At 35.8% G+C, this 22223-nt stretch overlaps 1 protein-coding gene and 1 pseudogene across 1 annotated transcript in view; one reads left to right on the top strand and one right to left on the bottom strand.

Moving 5' to 3' along the window:
- Positions 1 to 22223, top strand: part of DACH2 (dachshund family transcription factor 2) — a 632298-nt gene that overhangs the window by 61672 nt on the left and 548403 nt on the right. The gene's annotated exons all lie outside the window — the stretch shown is intronic.
- Positions 8432 to 8934, bottom strand: LOC130842664 (cytochrome c oxidase subunit 7C, mitochondrial-like; annotated as a pseudogene).

The following is a 22223-nucleotide window of genomic DNA, read 5'->3' as shown; positions in this document are numbered from 1 at the left end:
CGGGGATTTAGCCTGCAGTGTGTATATCTGATGGAAAGATTTTAGAACCTCTTCCTTAGTCCCCCTGTCCCTGGTGTTCGGCTTTGGTTTTGTCCCTACTTCTGCATGTGGTCTAATAACCACCAGAGTGTGGTCCTGAGGCTGCCTTGGAGCTCTTTGTGTCTGCATCAGGGAGGGTTTCCTTTATTGTTCATCTGCAGACATAAGTGTGTGGGGAGAGTGGCTTTAATAGTGTCTCCTCTCCTTGCGTGTAACTCAACAGTAACGCCCTGCGTGGATCTTAGGAGCCCTGGGGATGATGTCGAATATGCAGGGATGCTGGCAGCTGCAGGTATAGGAAATCTGACCTTAGTGTGTTTCTTTACTGGTGCCCAGCACAAGGCACCTGAGGGGCAGCCCTTGGGAGCTTTTGTATTACTCTGCAACCAGCAGAGCTTCCTTTATTATTTATCTGTAGGTACTGGTGTGTGGAGAGAGAGAGGGTACAATAGTGGCTGCTTCCTCTGCATGTGAGCCAGCAGTAGTACCCTGCCTGAGTCACGGGAGCCCTGGTGGCAGTGGCGGTACCAATTGCAGAGGGAAGCTGGTGGGCTTGGGTGTAGTAGGAATGTCTCCAGAGATGTCCTTCTCTGTGGACTTCTTCTGACTCTCGGCCACAGGCACATGAGGCCAGCCCCTCTGCCCGCCTCCACCCAGGGGACTTTTTGCATCCCTTGTCGACTGGGACAGCCAAGCCCAGAAGGTGCTTTGCTTTCCATCTCCCCACAGCCAACAACTTTTCTCACCCTGAACCAGTTCTCCAGTTCCCATGTTCCAGCTCATGGACCCCCTGTACAGTTGTGAACCCACATCTCAGTCTGGGACTCACGGGGCCATGGTACGGACCCTCTGTGTGTTTCTCACTCTTTCCCATCTGCCACAGGTCAGCCGCTTCACCCTCTTTGGACAGTCTCAAATGCCTCCCTTCTGACCCAATCAAATTCTCCATTGGAGCAGGGATTTCCTCATCGGATAAGAGGTGTTTCCCCAAATTCGGCCATCTCTCCTCTGTTTGAGCTCCCCCTGCCCCAGGGTGTAGGACCCATCCATTTCCTTTCTTCTCCTCCTATTTCTCCTTTTTTTTCTTTTTGCCCCTGTATCCTACCCAGTTATATTGGGATCTTTGCAGTCCTTTCTGGTGTAAAAGGTCTTCTGCTAGTGTCCAGTTGGTTTTCTGTGAGAATTATTGCATCTTTTGATGTATTCCTGATGCATCTGTGGAGAGAGATGCACTCCACGTCTTTCTACTTCGCCACCATCTTTTTCCTCCAGTCACATTTTTGAACTTCATATTTTTTATGTGGTGTAATGTCCTTAATAGAGAACTTTGCTTCCTTTTACATCAAACCTCGAAAAGATGTTTTCTTTATTACCTCTAGATTTTGGCTTCTGTTGATGCCTTTTAAAATTTTAGCCTGATACCCTTTTTGTTAAATCTCTTACATTAGCATGGCATTCCAGCAATGAAGAATTCTCCTTCCTGAGCTCAAGGATACTCTGAATTTTGATGCTGATAATTAACCTTGCATACTTAAGTGTATTATATAAGTAAGTGTATATTAGTTTTATGTGTCTGCACAGTAAAGAGCACCTTTTTTTTCTCTCCTCATTTATTTGATGCTAGATAAAACAAAACCCTTTTTCTTATGCTGGAGAATAGAATTGGGAAATGTTTGTATAATGAGGAGCTTACTATCAGCTCATAGATCATCCTGACAACTTCTGTTTTTGAGGGAAGGTCCTAACAGAAAGGGACATCACAGTTTGTATCCCTGCCAAAGGGAAAGATAGACCTGAGCTTTAAAGAGAAATAGCCTTTTGCTGTTCATCTGACTGTTGGGGTTGTAGTTATTTATCTTCTGTTGTGCACGCATTTTAACACATTGAATGCTGGACTGATGTTTCCATTTCCAGTTGCTGACCATCTTTTGAGAAGTAGGGCCTTGGTGTCTTGCTGTGTAGCTTGTATGTCTTAGTAATATGGAAAGGTACGTCATCACTTATCAAAGACGGTTCTCTTTGAAATTCTAGTTTCATAGCTTTCTCCATCAGTCTGTTCTCTATGCTTGGAATGTGGTTTCTGTTTTGTCTTGGGCTATTGATCTGGTTGTTGCCCTTTCCGGTAAGATGGAAAACTGTCATTTAGAAATAGTGTGAGTTTCTAAGTTTATTGTTTTTTTTTTTCACTTAGGAACTGAAAATGGGCTGAAGTATGCACATTTATCTAGAGATGAGTTCAACTTTAAGAAGTTATTTAAGAATATGTGAATTTTTTTGTGAAGTTTTGGTCATCTGTTTTAAAAAACAGAAATCTTGAAAAGTACCATGGGAATGTATCTGATTCTTATGTGTATATTTGCTGGTGTGCTCACTAACTATCTCCTGAGAAACATACTCCACACTTATCTAGTGGTGAACACTGATGGATGTGTATTCTGTAAGTTATTAATCATAAACCAGCACCTTCCACACTAAATTGAACAAATAGTAGTAGATGACCCAAGTTACCCAGAACTTTCAGAATAAGGTTAATAACCATCCTTATTTTTCTATTTGAAATGAATGTTAATAACTTAAAAAGTGAGATGACATGACAAGCCTTTTTCTAAAATTAGATATTTTCTTAACAGTTTATTGGGAGGCAAAACTTGCCTTTATAAGAGAAAATAATTTACATTTATAATAAATTACATATATAATTTGCATTTGTAAGAGGAAAGAGTTTTCTCAAATGATAAGAACAACTGGATTTTCTTTTCAACTAATTCAGCATTCTGTTGATCATACTCCTGAAATAATGATTTAATATGCAACTATTTAATACAATTTAAGAATAGGAAAATGTATAGACTTCAAGAAAATCTAAAGAGTTCTCCTGTTATTGACATCACAGATAATATGCTTTACTCAACAAAGCTACTTTGTTTTTTCTCACACAACCCCCAGCTCCGCACCCCACCCCCCCATACTTGGAAAGTTTAATTCCTGCATGTGGCAGGGGCCTTCATTGAGATTCTAAATGATTGGTTAAGGCTGACAGTACTGACAGAGAATGGAGATATTTTCTGTTAAAGTCAGAGATGCTCTTCACTTCCTAATGAGCTCTGGCCTTAATATTTCTCTAATAAAATTATGAATTTTGCATGTACTCTCTTGAAAATCTTTGAACACTCTAAAAGGAAAGCTAATTTGTATTTCCAAATATGCTAATCACCTGCATCCACAAGTGTAGTGAACTTACATGTATATCATTCTGGATATAAGCTTGCTTTTTTTTTAAGGACTCTATTGAGATATAATTGACATACAATAAACTGCATATACTTAAAGTGTACAACTTGATGTATATTTTTTCTTATTAGTAATGTATATATGGCAATCCCAATCTCCCAATGCATCCCACCCCTGGATATAAGTTTCAACAAATAATTTTATTGTGATTTTGTTTCAATTCACTACCGCAAAATATTCACCCTCCTCTATTACCATGTGAGAAGGCTAGTGTTCTTTTAAAAAATTCTTTAACTAGCTGTTTTTCATGACTCTGATAATTAGTGGCTTGAGATGTTTTTATTTCAGATTCAGACTGGCAATTATCTAGTTTTAGAATTTACCAGAGAGATTTTCCCTGTTATTTCTTTTTTCTTTTCTGCATAAACGTGGTCTTGATTTACAAAATGTGACACAAAATTTTTCTCAATGGATTATTATTTTGAAGTTTGTGAATGTGGATCTGAAATTTGTCTACCTTTTACTTCACAAGTTTTCTTCTTTGGAAAAAAAAAAAGTCTGGAGCTACGAAGTGGCCTGTTTATCCCAAAACTCATGAAAAGGAGTGGGAAGGAATGTTGGGACCCATCTTGATAACAACAATCATCCTTTGAAAGGTTTCATTCCAGGCTAATGGCTGGTGAAATTGTTCTGGGTAGTTGAAATGAAATGAATTAAAGAACATGAAGGAGAGCAAGCAGAATGGTTTATTGCTCTTCTTTGAAGGCACAATAGCTCTACTCTGTCTCTTTTTGTTACTCATATCTATGTGGCGGATATTTAAAGCCAGTGTTTTGAATACCATGATGGGTAAATGAGGGCTATAAATCCAGAGCTATGATGCAAAATTCTAAGGCTAGCAGGTACTAAAATAGGATGCCAAAGACTCCAGTCCCCAAATTGTTTTAACTGATAAATATTCATAGTTGAAGAAAGGAGCAAGCGCAGTTCTTCCCCCTCTTTGAGAAACATCATACTAGAAGTGGAAGAACTAATGACTGATTTAAAAAAAATACACAGATTGAATAAGGACATAAGGAGGCAAAGCACTGTCCAAGTCAGAGTTGATATTTCTTTCAGAACTGTTCAAAAATTTTCCTGAAAACTCTACAAAAATGAATATAATTTTGAATATATGAAACAGTCAAGTGATAGGTATATATATTATAATTCAATTAAAAAATTAATCAGCTAGGTCACTTGGATTTTGGAATGAACAAAATTGGACTTTTTAATGTCTGAAAGCTTGCAGCTGTCAATGCAAAGTTTCATGAATTGGTATAATGCAGCTTAAAAAGCAGTTGGTTTTATGGTGTTGTTACACAGCTGAAAAAATGAAGTGTCATATCAGGTTGGGGGTCACATTTGTCTAAGAAAAACTCACAGGAGGATTTCTTTTGTCAACATAGGAGATGAGTTGTATGATAAGGGAAAAATGTACTCTCTGATCTACCCTTCTGTTATAGAAGTGATGAGGGATTAAAGCCTCAGCTTTTTTAGGCAATTTTTCCAAAAAAAAAATGCTAGCAAAAAGAGTTCCAAATTTCTTTACAAATAACAAGTCTGTTTGGGATTCTCATTTTTCTTCCTTTCTTTAGTGTTCTAACAATTGGATTTAGAAGGAAAGAAAAGCCAAGTATTCCAAGTCAAGAAGTTGTGTATATGCATACTGTTTCTAATATGTCTTTATTCATCATAAGTTGCATGTGAAAAACTATTTACTTATTTTTACTTCAAATAATGGAATATATATTATAGTGTCGATATAATTTGTCATTGGGAAATTACACTAATTTCTCATTAAAATATACTTTTAATGTTAACTGAATATAGATTTTGTCATGAAAATATAAAAAGATCTTTTTTTCTGACAATTTTTGTACTTGTCATTTGGATATAGAGATAAATTTAGTTAGTCATTTAGCCTGACAGAAAAAAATTCTGCCTATTTTTCCAAATGTGGAGATCACTATTGTTTTAAATATGTGGTAGTACTGAAATAATTTAATAGATGAAATAATTTGACATTTAAAATAATGATTTACATTTATTGAGCATGTACTATGTGCCCAACACTGATATTATAAGTTCAAGTTGAATCATGTGAAATGTATCTCACTGATGAATGAAGTAGGATTATCTTCAATATGTTTTTAACATTATGATACCTGTGTTTGCCTTTATTTTTTTAATACCACAGATTAGTTGGATATAAGAAAAGTGCTATGTTGGTTTACAAGGACTTAGCTTCCTACTTCTATAAAGAGAGCTTTCCCCTTATATCCTTTGGTGTGTTTATTTGACATCTTTGCTTGGTTTTCTTTATCTTACCAGCCATTATATATAATTACTTCATTTTTTTATGATCACTGTTGTATTTTAGCCATACTCTCTGAGACAGGCTTCAAAGAATACCTCATTCTGCCAAAAATATTTACCCCCTATGAACTAGCTTGGTTTCTGAAATTCTCAATACTAGTCATGTAAGTACCCCGCCCCCCACCACCACCACACCCCAAGTTCTTGGCATTAATGCTTATGTTGAAATGCTGTTTGGTTCTTCAGGGTAGGCCTGGATGTGGTATGCAACTCTGGGCATGTTGGCCCTGGATAACCAGTAGAGGGCAGGGCAATTGGGAGAAATCATGTTGATCTTGAAAGATGCTAAAGGCAAATCTGCCTCAACTCATTTGCTTACGCCAGCCAGTTGGTGTAATGAGTTGGAATTTTGAACTCTTTTTGGAAGTACCAAGAATGCAACTTTGAACCATCCATTTAGACAAGTTTCCAGGTTGGGACTTGAAAGCCCAGGTTCTGGCAAGAGTAAATTCTATGTGCTCTAGGGTGAGAGATAGTAGTAAGGGTAAACCTAGGAAATAAAGGACAGAGTGTTGTGCCTCTGGGAGAACTTAAGGTAAGCTAGAGAAGGACTTTGTAGAGGAAATTTTTTACAGGAAAAAGGATAGTGAGCAGTTTTTCAGTGTAGGTGTTTGTAATTCAAGGTAGTAGATAAATATCTCTCTGCATTTGACTCACTTGGGAATGTATTTTTCAGGGAGATTAACTTAGAGGACATAAACTTTGGATGAGGAAGAGTTTTTTAAATGGTACAAATTGTATCATTTGAAGCCTGAGGACAATGACATTTCTGTATAGAATGAGTGGTGATCTGGTCAAAAAGACTGAGTATAATTTAATGTGTTTTGAGAAATTTCAAGCTGGTTTACCAAAATTAGACTTGCTCCTCTGATTCCAGCTATTATTATTTTGCAACATGAACACTGCCTACAAATTAATCTGATGTACTCAACATTTCCTGAACACAGACAGTGCTCTACCAGATTTTTACCTTGGCTACCCCACTTTTTAAAATAGAGTTTATTTTTAGAACAGTTTTATATTTATAGAAAAAATTGGAAAATTGTGCAGAGAGTTATCATATACCCTATACCTCATATAAACTGTACCTCATTTCCCCTGTTGTACATTAGTATCGTATATTTGTTACAAATAATGAACCAATATTTATACCTCATTACTAACTAAAGTCCATACTTTATCCATGATCTCTTAGTTTTTAACTTAATGTTCTTTTTTTTTCTGTTCTGTGATCCCATCCAGGATGCCATATTACATTTAGTTGTCATGTCTCCTGAGGCTCTTGTTTGTGACAGTTTCCCAGACTTGTCTTGTTTTTGATGACCTTGACAGTTTTGGGGAATACTGGTCAGATAATCTTTAGAAAGTCCTTAATGAGATTTGTCTGATGTTTTTCTCATGATAAGCTTGGGTTATGAGTTATTGGGAGGAAGGGCACCGAGGTAAAGTGCCATTTTCATCACAATATATCAAGGATACATACCATCAACATGATTATAACTGTTAACTTTGACCTTTTGGGATAAAGTTTTAACTCTTTGATTTAGCTTCCAGTCTTGTCTCCTTTTCCACCATTTCTTGCCACCAGCCTTTACTGCAGCCATATTGAACTACATGTACTTCATGCTGTTTCACCTCTTTAGACATGCAGTTACTTCTGTATACCATCTTCATCTAGGTTATGTGTTCATGTAGTTCATACCTTCTCTGGGGTGCGTCTGATCAGTCAGATTTAGATGAGCCTCTTCTTTGCTGATATAACAATGTCCATATTCTTTTTTTTTTAATTCAACTCAGAAAGACAAATTTAATAAATGACATTTTCTACCTACACCTTACTGTAAAATACTAGGTTCCTTTTGGCTCTTGACATATTTTAAATCAGGAAAATAAAACCATTCATTTAGGACTTGCCAGGACTTAAAATGTTTTTATACAGTTCAGCGAATCTCAAAATAGGAAGAAGACTCTATTCACATTTCCTCCAAGAAAACCCAGAAGGCTAAATTTGTAATTTAGCAAAGATTTGAACCAAGAATTCAAAATCATTTTATGAACCCTAAACTCTTACTCTTGCTTCTACTATTCCCAAAGGTAGAAATCATTAATGTTATATAGAAAAACTCTCCAAGAACAGAATAACATCTGACCCATCAATGGATAATCCAAAAACAACATACAAATACATGGGATAGTTGGACGAAGTCACTTAGACTAAAATGCATCCATATTTAAGTAGTTGCCAGGTGGTTACTGAAGAGCCTAAAGATATGTATTCTAGTGACCAAACTGGGATTAAAATATTCAGTAGCTAATTACTTTCCCCTTGCCCTAATATAAAGCCCTAGGAACTAAGTCATTACATTTTAAGTGGTAAGCAGCATTTCAATACTCATAATTTTGATTCACTGATAGTTACTGATCAGAGACATCTCAGAATAAAATGGGAATATTTCTTATATTGTCTCACATGCTATTACATTGCATTTCAAATATTCTTTCATTCAGTCTAAACAAGACTAATATTGGTCAGCAGCACATTTTATCAAGGCAAAAATTTCAGTGTTAGGGTACAGGTCTAGAGGAAAAAATGAAGCTCTTGAACTTAAATCTGTATAACACCACTGGTTTTCCTAATGATTAACTAATTATCACTCATGGCGAAAAATGAATTTATTCCTTTAAAGTAAAAAAAAACACTAAAACTTTTTTCTACCTTTAAGTTAAAAAAAAAGTTACAGGACAAAGTTTGCATTTCTCTTTTATAATGAATTATAGACAAATTCCTGACCCAGGAATCAAAAAATAAAATTCAGAATTTAAGACCAAGAAATAAGCTAAATCATTTACGTATTAAGGAACTAATAACACAGTATTACCCAAATAAAAAGCACATCTCAATTATCATGTTTCATATTTCAGAGAAGAGGCATTAAGGATTTATGCCATGAGTTTATTTACAAACATATCTAGGATGCTGAATTCAAGAGTTCGATTCCTTTTTTCAGAGACTGCACATTTTAAAATGCTCCTCTTCATATCTGTTTCACAGATTATTTTTTAAGCAGTTGGTGTCTTACTATAAAGAAAGGTGCAGCAAAACCAGACCCAAGGTACAAAGTCATCATAGCTAGTAACCGCCACTTGTTTTACACCAAAAATGGTAAATTCTTCCCTGGACCCTCCTCATAGTGGCTCCTACGGACCACAGAGGTTGTGAACCTCTGGATGCTTTGTGCCAACATAGCGCTGCGAAAGGTGCAGAAACTGAAGGCTGAAGAAATGGCGGCAGTACAGCAAGCACTCCTCTCCTCACGACCTTGTTCTGCTGTGTCTCCATAGTCTTATAAAGCACTTATTAAGGTGTTTGATAGCAGTTTTTACTTACTTGACTTTCCCACTGGACATAATCTCCAGGACAAGAACCATCTCTTATTTGAGTTTGTATCCTCAACCAGCAAACAGTGTCTCATACTTTGTGGGCACATAGTAAATGCTTACTGAATGAATACATGAATGTAGGAGTAAGTAAAAGAACTATGAAGTTGAAAACACAATTGTTAACAGAAGCACATATATTTTATGTCTCATATAATTATTTCCCCTATAATTCACTATTAAAAGGAAGCCTATTTAAAGCCTCATCCACCAGAGGGCAGACGGCAGTATCAAGAAGAACTATACTTCTGCAGCCTGTGGAATGAAAACCACAGCCACAGAAAAATAGAGAAAATGAAAAGGCAGAGGATTTTGTACCAGATGAAGGGACAGGATAAAACCTTAGAAAAACAACTAAACGAAGTGGAGACAGGAAACCTTCCAGAAAAAGAATTAAGAATAATGATAGTGAAGATGATCCAGGACTTTGAAAAAAGACTGGATGCAAAGATCAAAGAGATGCAAGAAGGACTTACTAGGTGGCACAGTGGTAAAGAATCTGCCTGCCAATGCAAGGGACACGGGTTTGAGCCCTGCCCTGGGAAGATTCCACATGCCACAGAGCAACTAAGCCCGTGTGCCACAACTGTTGAGCCTGCACCCTAGAGCCCGTGAGCCACAACTACTGAGCCCATGTGTCACAACTATTGAAGCCCACATGCCTAGGGCCCGTGCTCCACAACAAGAGAAGCCACTACAATGAGGAGCCTGCGCACCACAATGAAGAGTAGCCCCCACTCGCAGCAACTAGAGAAAGCCCGTGTGCAGCAACGAAGACCCAGCACAGCCAATAAATAAATAAAATAAACAAATTTATATAAAGAAAGATGCAAGAAAAGTTTAAAAAAGGCCTAGAAAAATTAAAGAATAAACAGAGATAAGAATACAATAACTGAAATGAAAAGTACACAAGAAGGAATACAATAACTGAAATGAAAAATACACAAGAAGGAACCAATGCAGAATAACTGAGGCAGAAGAATGGATAAGTGTCTGGGAAGACAGAATGGTGAAAATCATTGACACAGAAAAGAATGAAGAAAAAAAGAATGAGAAGAACTGAAGACAGCCTAAGAGACCTCTGGGAAAACATTAAACACACCAACATTCACATTATAGGGGTCCCAGAAGGAAAAGAGAGAGAGAGAGAGAAAAAGGGCCTGAGAAAATATTTGGAGAGATTATAGTTGAAAATTTCCCTAACTTGGGAAAGGAAATAGCCACCCAAGTCCAGGACGTGCAAAGAGTCCCAGGCAGGATAAACCCAAGGAGAAAATGCCAAGACACATAGCAATCAAATTGACAAAAATTAAAGACAAGGAAAAGTTATTAAAAGCAACAAGGGAAAAATGACAAATAACATACAAGGGAACTCCTATGGGAGGTTAGCAGCTGATCTTTCAGCAGAAACTCTGCAAGCCAGAAGGGAGTGGCATGATATATTTAAAGTGATGAAAGGGAAGAACCTACACCCAAGAATACTCTGCCCAGCAAGGATCTCATTCAGAATCAATGGAGAAATCAAAAGCTTTACAGATAAGCAACAGCTAAGAGAATTCAGCACCACTAAAGCAGCCCTACAACAAATGCTAAAGGAACTACTCTAAGTGAGAAACACAGGAGAAGAAAAGGACCTACCAAAACAAACCAAAAACAACTAAGAACATGGTAATAGGAACATACATATCGATAATTACCTTGAATGTAAATGAATTAATGCTCCATCCAAAAGACACAGACTGGTCGAATGGATGCATAAACAAGACCCATATATATGCTGTCTATAAGAGATCCAGTTTAGACCTAGGGACACATACAGACTGAAAGTGAGGGGGTAGAAAAAGATATTCAATGCAAACAGAAATCAAAAGAAAACTGGAGTAGCAATACTCAGAGCAGATAAAATAGACTTTAAAATAAAAAATGTTGCAAGAGACAAAAAAGGACACTACATAATGATCAAGGGATCAATCCAAGAAGAGGATATAACATGTATAAATACATATGCACCCAATATAGGAATACCTCAATACATAAAGCAAATGCTAATAACTATAAAAGAGGAAATTGACAATAACACAATAATACTGGGGGACTTTTAACACTCCACTTACACCAATGGACAGATCAAACAAAATCTTTAAATGACACAATAGACCAGATAGATTTAACTGATATTTATAGGGCATTCCACCCAAAAGCAGCAGGTTACACTTTCTTCTCAAGTGCACAGAGAACATTCTCCAGGATAGTTAACATTTTGCATCACAAATCAAGCCTTGGTAAATTTAAGAAAATTGAAATCGTATCAAGCATCATTTGTGATCACAACAGTATGATATTAGAAAAAAATTAGAGGAAAAAGAACTGTAAAAAACACAAACACATGGAGGATAAACAATATGCTACTAAATAACCAAAAGATTACTGAAGAAATCAAAGAGGAAATCAAAAAATACCTAGGGACAAATGATAATGAAAACACAATGATCCAAAACCTATGGGTTGCATCAAAAGCAGTTCTAAGGGGGAAGTTTATAGCAATACAATCCTACCTCAAGAAACAAGAAATATCCCAAATAAACAATCTAACCTAACATCTTAAAGAAACTAGAGAAAGAAGAACAAACAAAACCCAAAGTTAGTAGAAGGAAATAAATCATAATGATCAGAGCAGAAATAAATGGAATAGAAAAAAAGAAAACAATAGCAAAGATCAATAAAACTGAAAGCTGGTTTTTTGAGAAGATAAACAAAATTTATAAACCTTTCGCTAGACTCATCAAGAAAAAGGAGAGGAATCAAATAAAATTAGAAATGAAAAAGGAGAAGTTACAATGGACAATGCAGAAATAAAAAGCATCATAAGAGACTCCTACAAGCAACTATATGCCAATTAAATGGACAACCTGGAAGAAATGGAAAAATACTTAGAAAGGTATAACTTTCCAAGGCTGAATCAGGAAGAAATAGAAAATATCAACAGACAAATCACAAGTAACGAAATTGAAACTGTGATTAACAATCTCCAACAAACAAAAGTCCAGGACCAGAGGGATTCAAAGGTGAATTCTATCAAACATTTAAAGAAGAGCTAACACCCATCCTTCTCAAACTCTTCCAGAAATTTGCAGAGGAAGGAACACTCCCAAATTCATTCTACGAGGCCACCATCACCCTGATACCAAAACCAGACAAAGATACTAGAAAAAAAGAAAATTACACACCAATATTACTGATAAATTTAGAGGCAAAAATCCTGAAGAAAATATTAGCAAATAGAATCCAACAACACATTAAAAGGATCATACATCATGATGAAGTAGGATTTATCTCAGGGAAGCAAGGATTCTTCAATATATGCAAACTGATCAATGTGATACACTATATTAACAAATTGAAGGATAAAAACCATATGATCATCACAGTAGATGTAGAAAAAGCTTCTCACAAAATGCAACACTCATTTATGACAAAAACTCTCCAGAAAGTGGGCATAGAGGGAACCTACCTCAGCATAATAAAGGCCAAAGATGACAAACCCACAGCAAACATCATTCTCAATGGTGAAAAACTGAAAGCATCCCCTCTAAGATCAGGAACAAGACAAGGATGTCCACTCTCGCCACTACTATTCAACATAGTTTTGGAAGTCCTTGCCACAGCAATCAGAGAAGAAAAAGAAATAAAAGGAATCCAAATTGGAAAAGAAGTAAAACTGTCAAAGATGGCACCAGAAAACTACTTGAGCTAATCCATGAATTTGGTAAAGTTGCAGGATACAAAATTAACACACAGAAATCTCTTGCATTCCTATACACTAATAATGAAAGAGCATGAAGAGAAATTAAGGAAACAATCCCATTCACCACTGCAACAAAAAGAATATAATACCTAGGAATAAACCTAACTAAGGAAGTAAAAGGTCTGTACTCAGAAAACTATAAAACACTAATGAAAGAAATCAAAGATGACACAAACAGATGGAGAGATATACCATGTTATTGGATTGGAGGAAGCAACATTGTGAAAATATCTATACTACCCAAAGCAATCTACAGCTTCAATGCAATCCCTATCAAATTACCAATGGCATTTTTTGCAGAACTAGAACAAAAAATCCTAAAATTTTTATGGAAACACAAAAAACCCCGAATAGCCAAAGCAAGCTTGAGGGAAAAAAACGGAGCTGAAGGAATCAGACTCCCTGACTTCAGAGTATACTATAAAGCTACAGTTAACAAGACAAAATGGCATGGCACAAAAACAGAAATGTAGATCATTGGAACAGGATAGAAAGCCCAGAGATCAACTGTGATCAACTAATCTATGACAAAGGAGGCAAGGATATACAATGGAGAAAAGACAGCCTCTTCAATAAGTGTTGCTAGGAAATCTGGACAGCTGCATGTAAAAGAATGAAATTAGAACACTTCCTAGCACCATACACAAAAGTAAACTCAAGATGGATTAAAGACCTAAATGTAAGGCCAGACACTAGAAAACTCCTAGAGGGAAACATAGGAAGAACCCTCTTTGACATAAATCACAGCAAGATCTTTTTTGACTCAACTCCTTGAGTATTGGAAATAAAAACAAAAATAAATAAGTGGGACCTAATGAAAATTAAAAGATTTTGCTCAGCAAAGGAAAGTATAAACAAGTTGAAAACCAAGCCTCAGAATGGGAGAAAATATTTGCAAATGAGTTAATGGACAAAGGATTAATCTCCAAAATACATAAACAGTTCATGAAGCTCAATATCAAAAAAACAAACAATGCAATCCAAAAGTGGGCAGAAGACCTAATAAACATTTCTCCAAAGAAGATATACAAATGGCCAGCAAACACATGAAAAGATGCTCAACATCACTAATCATCAGAGAAATGAAAATCAAAACCAAATTGAGGTATTACCTTACACCGGTCAGAATGGCCATCATCAAAAAATCTAGAAATGGTAAATGCTGGGGAGGGTGTGGAGAAAAGGGAACCCTCCTGCACTGTTGGTGGGAATGAAAATTGATACAGCCACTATGCAGAACAGTATGGAGGTTCCCTGCAAAACTAAAAATAGAATTACCACATGACCCAGCAATCCCACTCCTCGGCATATACCCAGAGAACACCATAATTCAAAAAGACACATGCACCCCAATGTTCATTGCAGCACTCTTTACAATAGCCAGGACATGGGAGCCACCGAAATGTCCATCAACAGTTGAATGCATAAAGAAGATGTGGTAAATATATACAATGGAATATTACTCAGCTGTAAAATTGAACGAAATTGGGACATTTGTAGAGACATGGATAGCCTTAGAGACTGTCATACAGAGTGAAGTAAGTCAGAAAGAGGAAAACAAATATCGTATGTTAATGCATATATGTGGAATATAGAAAAATAGTACAGATCAACCAGTTTGTAAGGCAGAAATAGAGACACAGATGTAGAGAACAAGCTTATGGACACCAAGGTGGGAAAGCGGGGGTCGGGGGTTGAGGTAGGATGAATTGGGAGATTGGGATTGCCGTATATACATTACTAATAAGAAAAAAATATCAAATTGTACACTTTCAAAAAAATAATGATACATACTTCATAGTGTTTTCTGTGAACATTAGAAGAAATAAATGCATGTAAAATGTTTGTAAAAAAAGGAAGCTTATTTAAAAAGGGAAAAATATGCATCATATTATTGTTGAAAATCTAGAACAGGTGACTTTGATGGAGTAACCTTTGGCAGTACATATTTTGTCCTCTCTTTTTTCTACATTTGACGTGGTCATTGACATGCAGAATTGTGATCGTGTGATCTTGTGAGATCTTTAATCATTTTTGATCAATGTTGTTCAAGTTTTGAAACAAAAGCAGTTTTCTCCTTTATCCTGAGGTAATCAGAATTTCCAAAATGAAAATAATTCATTCGTGGATATTTTTGGCTAAGTGAGGTTCTGTTATAGTTTTACTTGACACATTTTGCAGTGTCATATTCATAGTAATAAATATTTCTTAATTCTAATGATTTATCCGCAATCACTCTTTTTACCTCATTGGCCTCATTTTTGTGTGATGATCTTTAGATGCCTTTTGGTAGGTTCCCCTTCCTAAACATCATCAAGTTTTTCCTGATGATATAGGAAGCATTCATAGTGTATTTCTGACAATCCAGGTTGGGTTAAAAATAAAGGAGGGGTCATTAGCCTTGATTTAATATTTTGCTATGCTGACCAACTTTTAAGTATAGCTTTATTTCCTCCTTTAAAAACCTTAAAATATTTTCATGGGCTATCTGGTAGCACTAGACACACATGATACATTCTTGCAAGGAAGTAAGTCCTTCATAGCAAAAAAGCAAAACAAAACAACAACAACAACAAAACCAAATGCCAAACTAGCAGCTTTTTATAGTTATGAAACCTATTCTTAAACTTTGAAAATGATGTATATGTTGGTAAAAATATAATATTCCAGCAAAAGTCACCCATTTATTAAGCTACTACAACAGTACTGTATTTACTTAATGAAAACTCAGCATTTGGATAGTGTTTACTTTAATAAAATTGCCCATTGCTTTTCTCTGATTGTATCTGTATTTATATAAAAGAGCAGTTCAGATAGAATAATAGTTTGCATGGCATAATGAGTGTGTGTCCCTGTCAGTATATAATGCAAGAACATGAAATTAATCAAAATATAAGATTTTTTAAAGTTTTGTCTTGAGTTCAGTTGATTCGTGGGATAACTGAATTTTATTTTAAAATTCAATAAAAGAGAGTTTTCATTTAAAAAATATTAACATTGTTATTTAAACTAAACAAAGATAAATCATGATAAAATAATTCATCCACAACAGGATGGCTTTAGTGTGTGTATACTTATGAGGATTAATGGGGTAACTGCTAGAAAGTGAGAAGTACTAAAAATCAAAGGAAAACAAAGAGGAATCTTTAGGATTTGAATTTTTGTTGCCAGTGAGCCACTTCTCTGCTAATAGAGAAAACAGTAAGGTCACAATACCAAATCTTATTCATCACAGTTTATGTCATAGTTAAGGTAGTATTATTATAGCTAAGAGTGATGAGATACAGCAGTCATGGTTACTGCTGTGTACTTTGAGGTAACTAATTTAAGTTGTTTACTTTAGGTTGTTAATTTTCTTTTCTTTCCACTTTAATGAAATATACCTACAGAGGCGTGCACAAATCATAAGTATACAGCTTGATTAATTTTCACAAGTGGAACACAGCTGTGTTTGTGAAGCCAGCACCCTGAATTAGAGCATCAGCAACACCCCAAAAGCCCCCCCCTTTTTTTGCCCTTTTCAAATTCTATCACCCTGCCAAAGGTTAAGCTGTATTCTTACATTTATCATCATATATTTGTTTGCCTATTATTTTTTATAGGTAATACTTCCTTTATAGTTATTATAGAATATTGGCTATATTCCCTGTGTATTATAATATATCCTTGTAGCTTATTTTATACCTAATAGTTTGTCTTTCTTCATTCCCTACCCCTATATTGCCCCTACTTCTTTTTTTTAACTTTTTTTTAAGAACTTTTATTGAGATACAGTTAACATACAATAAACTGCATATATTTAGAGTGTACAATTTGGTATTTTTTTTCTTATTAGTAATGTATATATGGCAATTCCAATCTCCCAATTCGTTGCCCACAAAATCCCCCGCTTTCTCCACTTGGTGTCCATATGTTTGTTCTCTACATCTGTGTCTCTGTTTCTGCCTTGCAAACCGGTTGCTTTGTACCATTTTTCTATATTCCGCATATATGTGTTGATATACGATATTTGTTTTTCTCTTTCTGACTCACTTCACTCTATATGACAGTCTCTAAGTCTATCCATGTCTCTACAGATGTCCCAGTTTCATTCATTTTTTACAGCTGAGTAATATTCCATTGTGTATATGTACCACATCTTCTTTATCCATTCATCTTTTGATGGACATTTAGGTGGCTTCCATGTCATGGCTATTGTAAATAGTGCTGCAATGAACATTGGAGTGCTTGTGTCTTTTTGAATTATGGTTTTCTCTGGGTATATGCCCAGTAATGGGATTGCTGGGTCATATGGTAACTCTATTTTTAGTTTTTCAAGGAACCTCCATACTGTTCTCCAAGTGGCTGTATCAGTTTACATTCCCACCAACAGTGCAAGAGCATTCCCTTTTCTCCACACCCTCTCCAGCATTTACTGTTTGTAGAGTTTCTGATGATGTTCATCCTAACCAGTGTAAGATGATACCTCATTTTGGTTTCGATTTGCATTTCTCGAATAATTAGTGATGTTGAGCAGCTTTTCATGTGCCTCTTGGCCATCTGTATGTCTTCTTTGGAGAAATGCCTATTTAGGTCTTCTGCCCACTTTTGGATTGGGTTGTTTGTTCTTTTGATATTGAGCTGGATGAACTGTTTTTATATTGGAGATTAATCCTTTGTCTGTTGATTCGTTTGCAAATATTTTCTCCCATTCTGAGGGTTGTCTTTTCGTCTAGCTTGTAGTTTCCTTTGTAGTGCAGAAGCTTTTAAGTTTCATTAGGTCCCACTTATTTATTTTTGTTTTTATTTCCATTACTCTATGGGGTGGAACAAAAAAAGATCTTGTGGTGAATTATGTCAAAGTGTGTTCTTCCTGTGTTTTCCTCTTGGAGTTTTATAGTGTCTGGCCGTATATTTAGGTCATTAATCCTTTTTGAGTTTATTTTTGTGTATGGTGTTAGGAAATGTTCTAATTTCATTCTTTTACATGGAGCTGTCCAGTATTCCCAGCTCCACTCATTGAAGAGGCTGTCTTTTCTCCATTGTATATCCTTGCCTCCTTTGTCATAGATTAGTTGACCATAGTTTATCTCTGGGCTTTCTATCCTGTTCCATTGAGCTATATTTCTATTTTTGTGCCAGCACCATAATATCTTGATCACTGTAGCCTTGTGGTATAGTTTGAAGTCAGAGAGTCTGATTCTACCAACTCCATTTTTCCTTCTCAAGATTTCTATGGGTATTCGGAGTGTTTGGAATTTCCATACAAATGGTAAAGTTTCTTGTTCTAGTTCTGTTAAAAATGCCATTGGTAATTTGATCAGGATTGCATTGAATCTGTAAATTGCTTTGGGTAGTGTAGTCATTTTCACAATGTTGATTCTTCCAATTCAAGAACATGGTGTATCTCGCCATCTGTTTCTGTCATCTTTGATTTCTTTCATTAGTGTTATAGTTTTCTGAGTACAGACCTTTTACCTCCTTAGTTAGGTTTATTCCTAGGTATCTTTCTGTTGCAATGGTGAATGGGATTGTTTCTTTAATTTCTCTTTCTGATCTTTCATTGTTAGTGTATAGAAATGCAAGAGATTTCTGTGTGTTAAATTTGTATCCTGCAACTTTACCAAATTCATGGATTAGCTCAAGTAGTTTTCTGGTGGCATCTTTAGGATTTTCTATGTATAGTATCATGTCATTTACAAACAGTGACAGTTTTACTTCTTCTTTTCCAATTTGGATTCCTTTTATTTCTTTTTCTTCTCTGATTGCTGTGGCAAGGACTTCCAAAACTATGTTGAATAGCAGTGGTGATAGTGGACATCCTTGTCTTGTTCCTGATCTTAGAGGGAATGCTTTCAGTTTTTCACCATTGAGAATGATGTTTGCTGTGGGTTTATCATATATGACCTTTACTATGTTGAGGTTGCTTCCCTCTATGCCCACTTTCTGGAGAGTTTTTATCATAAATGGGTGTTGAATTTTGTCAAAAGCTTTTTCTGCATCTATTGAGATGATCATGTGGTTTTTATCCTTCAGTTTGTTAATATGGTGTATCACATTGACTGATTTGCGTATATTGAAGAATCCTTGCATTCCAGGGATAAACCCCACTTGATCATGGTATATGATCCTTCTTATGTGTTATTGGATTTTGTTTGCTAGGATTTCGTTAAGGATTTTTGCATCTAAATTCATCAGTGATATCTGTGTGTAACTTTTTTTTGTAGTATCTTTGTCTGGTTTTGGTATCAGGGTGATGGTGGCCTCATAAAATGGGTTTGGGAGTGTTCCTTCCTCTGCAAATTTTTGGAAGAGCTTGAGAAGGATGGGTGTTAGCTCTTCTCTAAATGTTTGATAAAATTCACCTGTGAATCCATCGGGTCTCGGATATTTGTTTTTTGGAAGATTTTTAATCACAGTTTCAATTTCATTACTTATGATTGGTCCATTGATATTTTCTATTTCTTCCTGTTTCAGCCTTGGAAGTTTATACCTTTCTAAGAATCTGTCCATTTCATCCAGGTTGTCCATTTTATTGGCATATGGTTGCTTGTAGTAGTCTCTGATGGTGCTTTTTATTTCTGTGGCGTCCATTGTAACTTCTCCTTTTTCATTTCTAATTTTATTGATTTGAGTCCTCTCTCTCTGCCCCTCCTTCTTTCCCTCTCCCCACTGGTAACCACTAGTTTGTTCACTATATCTTTAACTCTGCTTCTTTTTTGTTATTATTCAGTAATTCGTTGTACTTTTTAGATTCCACATATAAATGATATGATGCAGTATTTATCTTTCACTGTCTGACATTTCATTTAGCATAATGCCCTGCAAGTCCATCCATGTTGTTGCAAATTGGAAAACTCCATTCTTTTTTACGGCTGAGTAATATTCATATATATATATATATATATATATATATATATATATATATACCACAAGTTCTTTATCCATTCATTTGTTGATGGGCACTTGGGTTGTTTCCATATCTTGGCTATTGTAAATAATACTGGTATGAACACTGGGATGCATGCACCTTCTTAAATTAGTGTTTTTGTTTCCAGATATACCCAGGAGCAAAACTGGTGTGTCATATGGTAGTTCTATTTTTAGTTTTTTGAGAAACAGTGGAGAAACCTCCACTGTTTTCCCCAGTCACTGCACCAATTTCCATTCCCAGCAACAGTGGACGATGGTTCAATATTCTCCGCATCCTCTGCAGCATTTATTATTTGTAGACTTTTTCATAATGGCCATTGTGACAGATGTGAGGTGATATCTCATTGTAGTTTTGATTTGCATTTCTCTGATGATTAGTGATGTTGAGCATCTTTTCCTGTGCCTGTTGGCCATCTGCATTTCTGTTTGCCTATTATTGAGCTTCCTCTAAATAGAATCGTGATGTATGTAGCCTTTTGTATCTGGCTTCTTTTATTCATTTTTGTCTGTGAAATACATTCATGTTTTTTTTTAAAGGTTTATTTATTATTTATTTATTTATTTTTGGCTGCGTTAGGTCTTCGTTGCTGTGAGTGGGCTTTCTCTAGTTGTGGTACGCAGGGCCTACTCTTCATTGTGGTGTGTGTGCTTCCCTTTGCAGTGGCTTCTCTTGTTGTGCATCATGGGCTCTAGGCACATGGGCTTCAGTTCTTGCAGCACATGGGCTTAGTAGTTGTGGCATGTGGCCTCTAGGGAACATGGGTTTCAGTAGTTGTGGTATGTAGGTTCAGTATTGTGGCACACGGGCTTAGTTGCTCTGTGGCATGTTGGATATTTCTGGATCAGGGATTGAACCTGTGTCCCCTGCATTGGCAGGCAGATTCTTAACCACTGTGCCATCAGGGAAGTCCCTACATGCATCTTTTTATGTGTAGTGATAGTTCTTTTTTATTGCTGCGTAATATTCCACTATATGAATATATCACAATTTATTTTGTCATTCTAATGTTGAGGGACTTTTGGGTTGTTTCCATTTTGGGGAGCTATTATGAATAGTGTTTCTATGCTCATTCATGTGTTTTTCTTCATGTCTTTTGGTGGACATATGCCCTCATTCCTCATATGAGGAATATGTATATATATAATAATGTAGTATAAGATACTCTTATTTTAGGTTTTATAGATTCTTCCAAGTAGTTTTATACTCCCATCATCAAGCAGAGTATGAGAGTTCCGGTTTCTCCACTTTATTATTAACACTTGGTATAATCCATCATTTTTGTTTTAAGCATTCTTGTGTCTGTATATGAAGTCTGTTAAAAGTATTAGAAGGGAAAAATATGTGTCTGCATAGGAATTTTTAAATATAGAAAATTTTATTCAGTGAAGATGTGTAAGAGATAGTCTGATATTGACATCAGAGTCCCCTGGCTGGGAAGAATCAGTGTTCTACTCAGTGTCATCATTTCTGCACAAAGAAGCTCAATGTCACTCACTTTATTTCAGTCTTTTCATCCCACCAATTACAACTAAAGCAAGTAACTTCCAAACTAATTCTGTTTAAATTGTCATTTGAAAGTAGCCCTGTAAGCTAGTGGAGTCCTGGAAATGAAATATTTAAGTCTTGAAAGATTAACCTGATTAAACCCAGTTTGGAATTTCAAAACATATACTCACCATACCAGAGTTTTGATGTTTTTTTGGTGATCAGCACGTGGTCTATGCATTTTGAAAGTCTATAAAAATTTTAGGAAATGTCAAAATTGGAGGTTCTCAAACTTAAGTTCTTTAGACTACATATATTTCTCAATTGGATGTAATAAGAGAATACATTAATCACTGTGGCTGCTGTATCAGAATATTATTATTTTATTTCTTGCTCTTCATTTTTTCCCAAACGGTTTTTAAGACCAGATGTCAGTGAAGATATAATTACTCTGTCTATCATCATTTTCTGATCATTACCTCTTTAAGAGAGATTATTTTTCATCTGCTTTAAACAGATTATCTTCATATGATAGGTTGCCCACTACTCAGAGGAAGTGGATTTATACAGAGGCAGAGAATATTTTCTTTGGTGTTGTCATCTCTCAGGGTTTCTTCCAAGAAAGATGTGTTCTCCACAGCCTCTGATTATCTTTTTCAATTTATCAGAATAAATCTGTAATTGTAACATAGAAAGAGGAGATGTTTGAAAGATACCTTATCATTGTTTATGAAGGCTAATTTATAATATATCAATAATATTCAATCAGGTCAAATTAACTTTGAGGTGGCATTGGTTTCAGAGTCATGGAATCCATTAGATTTTTCTGTCTGAAACCACCAGATTATTTACATTTCCACCCCATCACCCTAATATTAGGCAATTGGCAGTATT

The sequence above is a fragment of the Hippopotamus amphibius genome, chromosome X (genome assembly GCF_030028045.1).
Source record: "Hippopotamus amphibius kiboko isolate mHipAmp2 chromosome X, mHipAmp2.hap2, whole genome shotgun sequence".
Lineage (NCBI taxonomy): Eukaryota > Metazoa > Chordata > Mammalia > Artiodactyla > Hippopotamidae > Hippopotamus > Hippopotamus amphibius.
The sequence above is the reverse complement of the archived record's forward strand: the minus strand, read 5'-3'. Positions and strand labels throughout refer to the sequence as shown.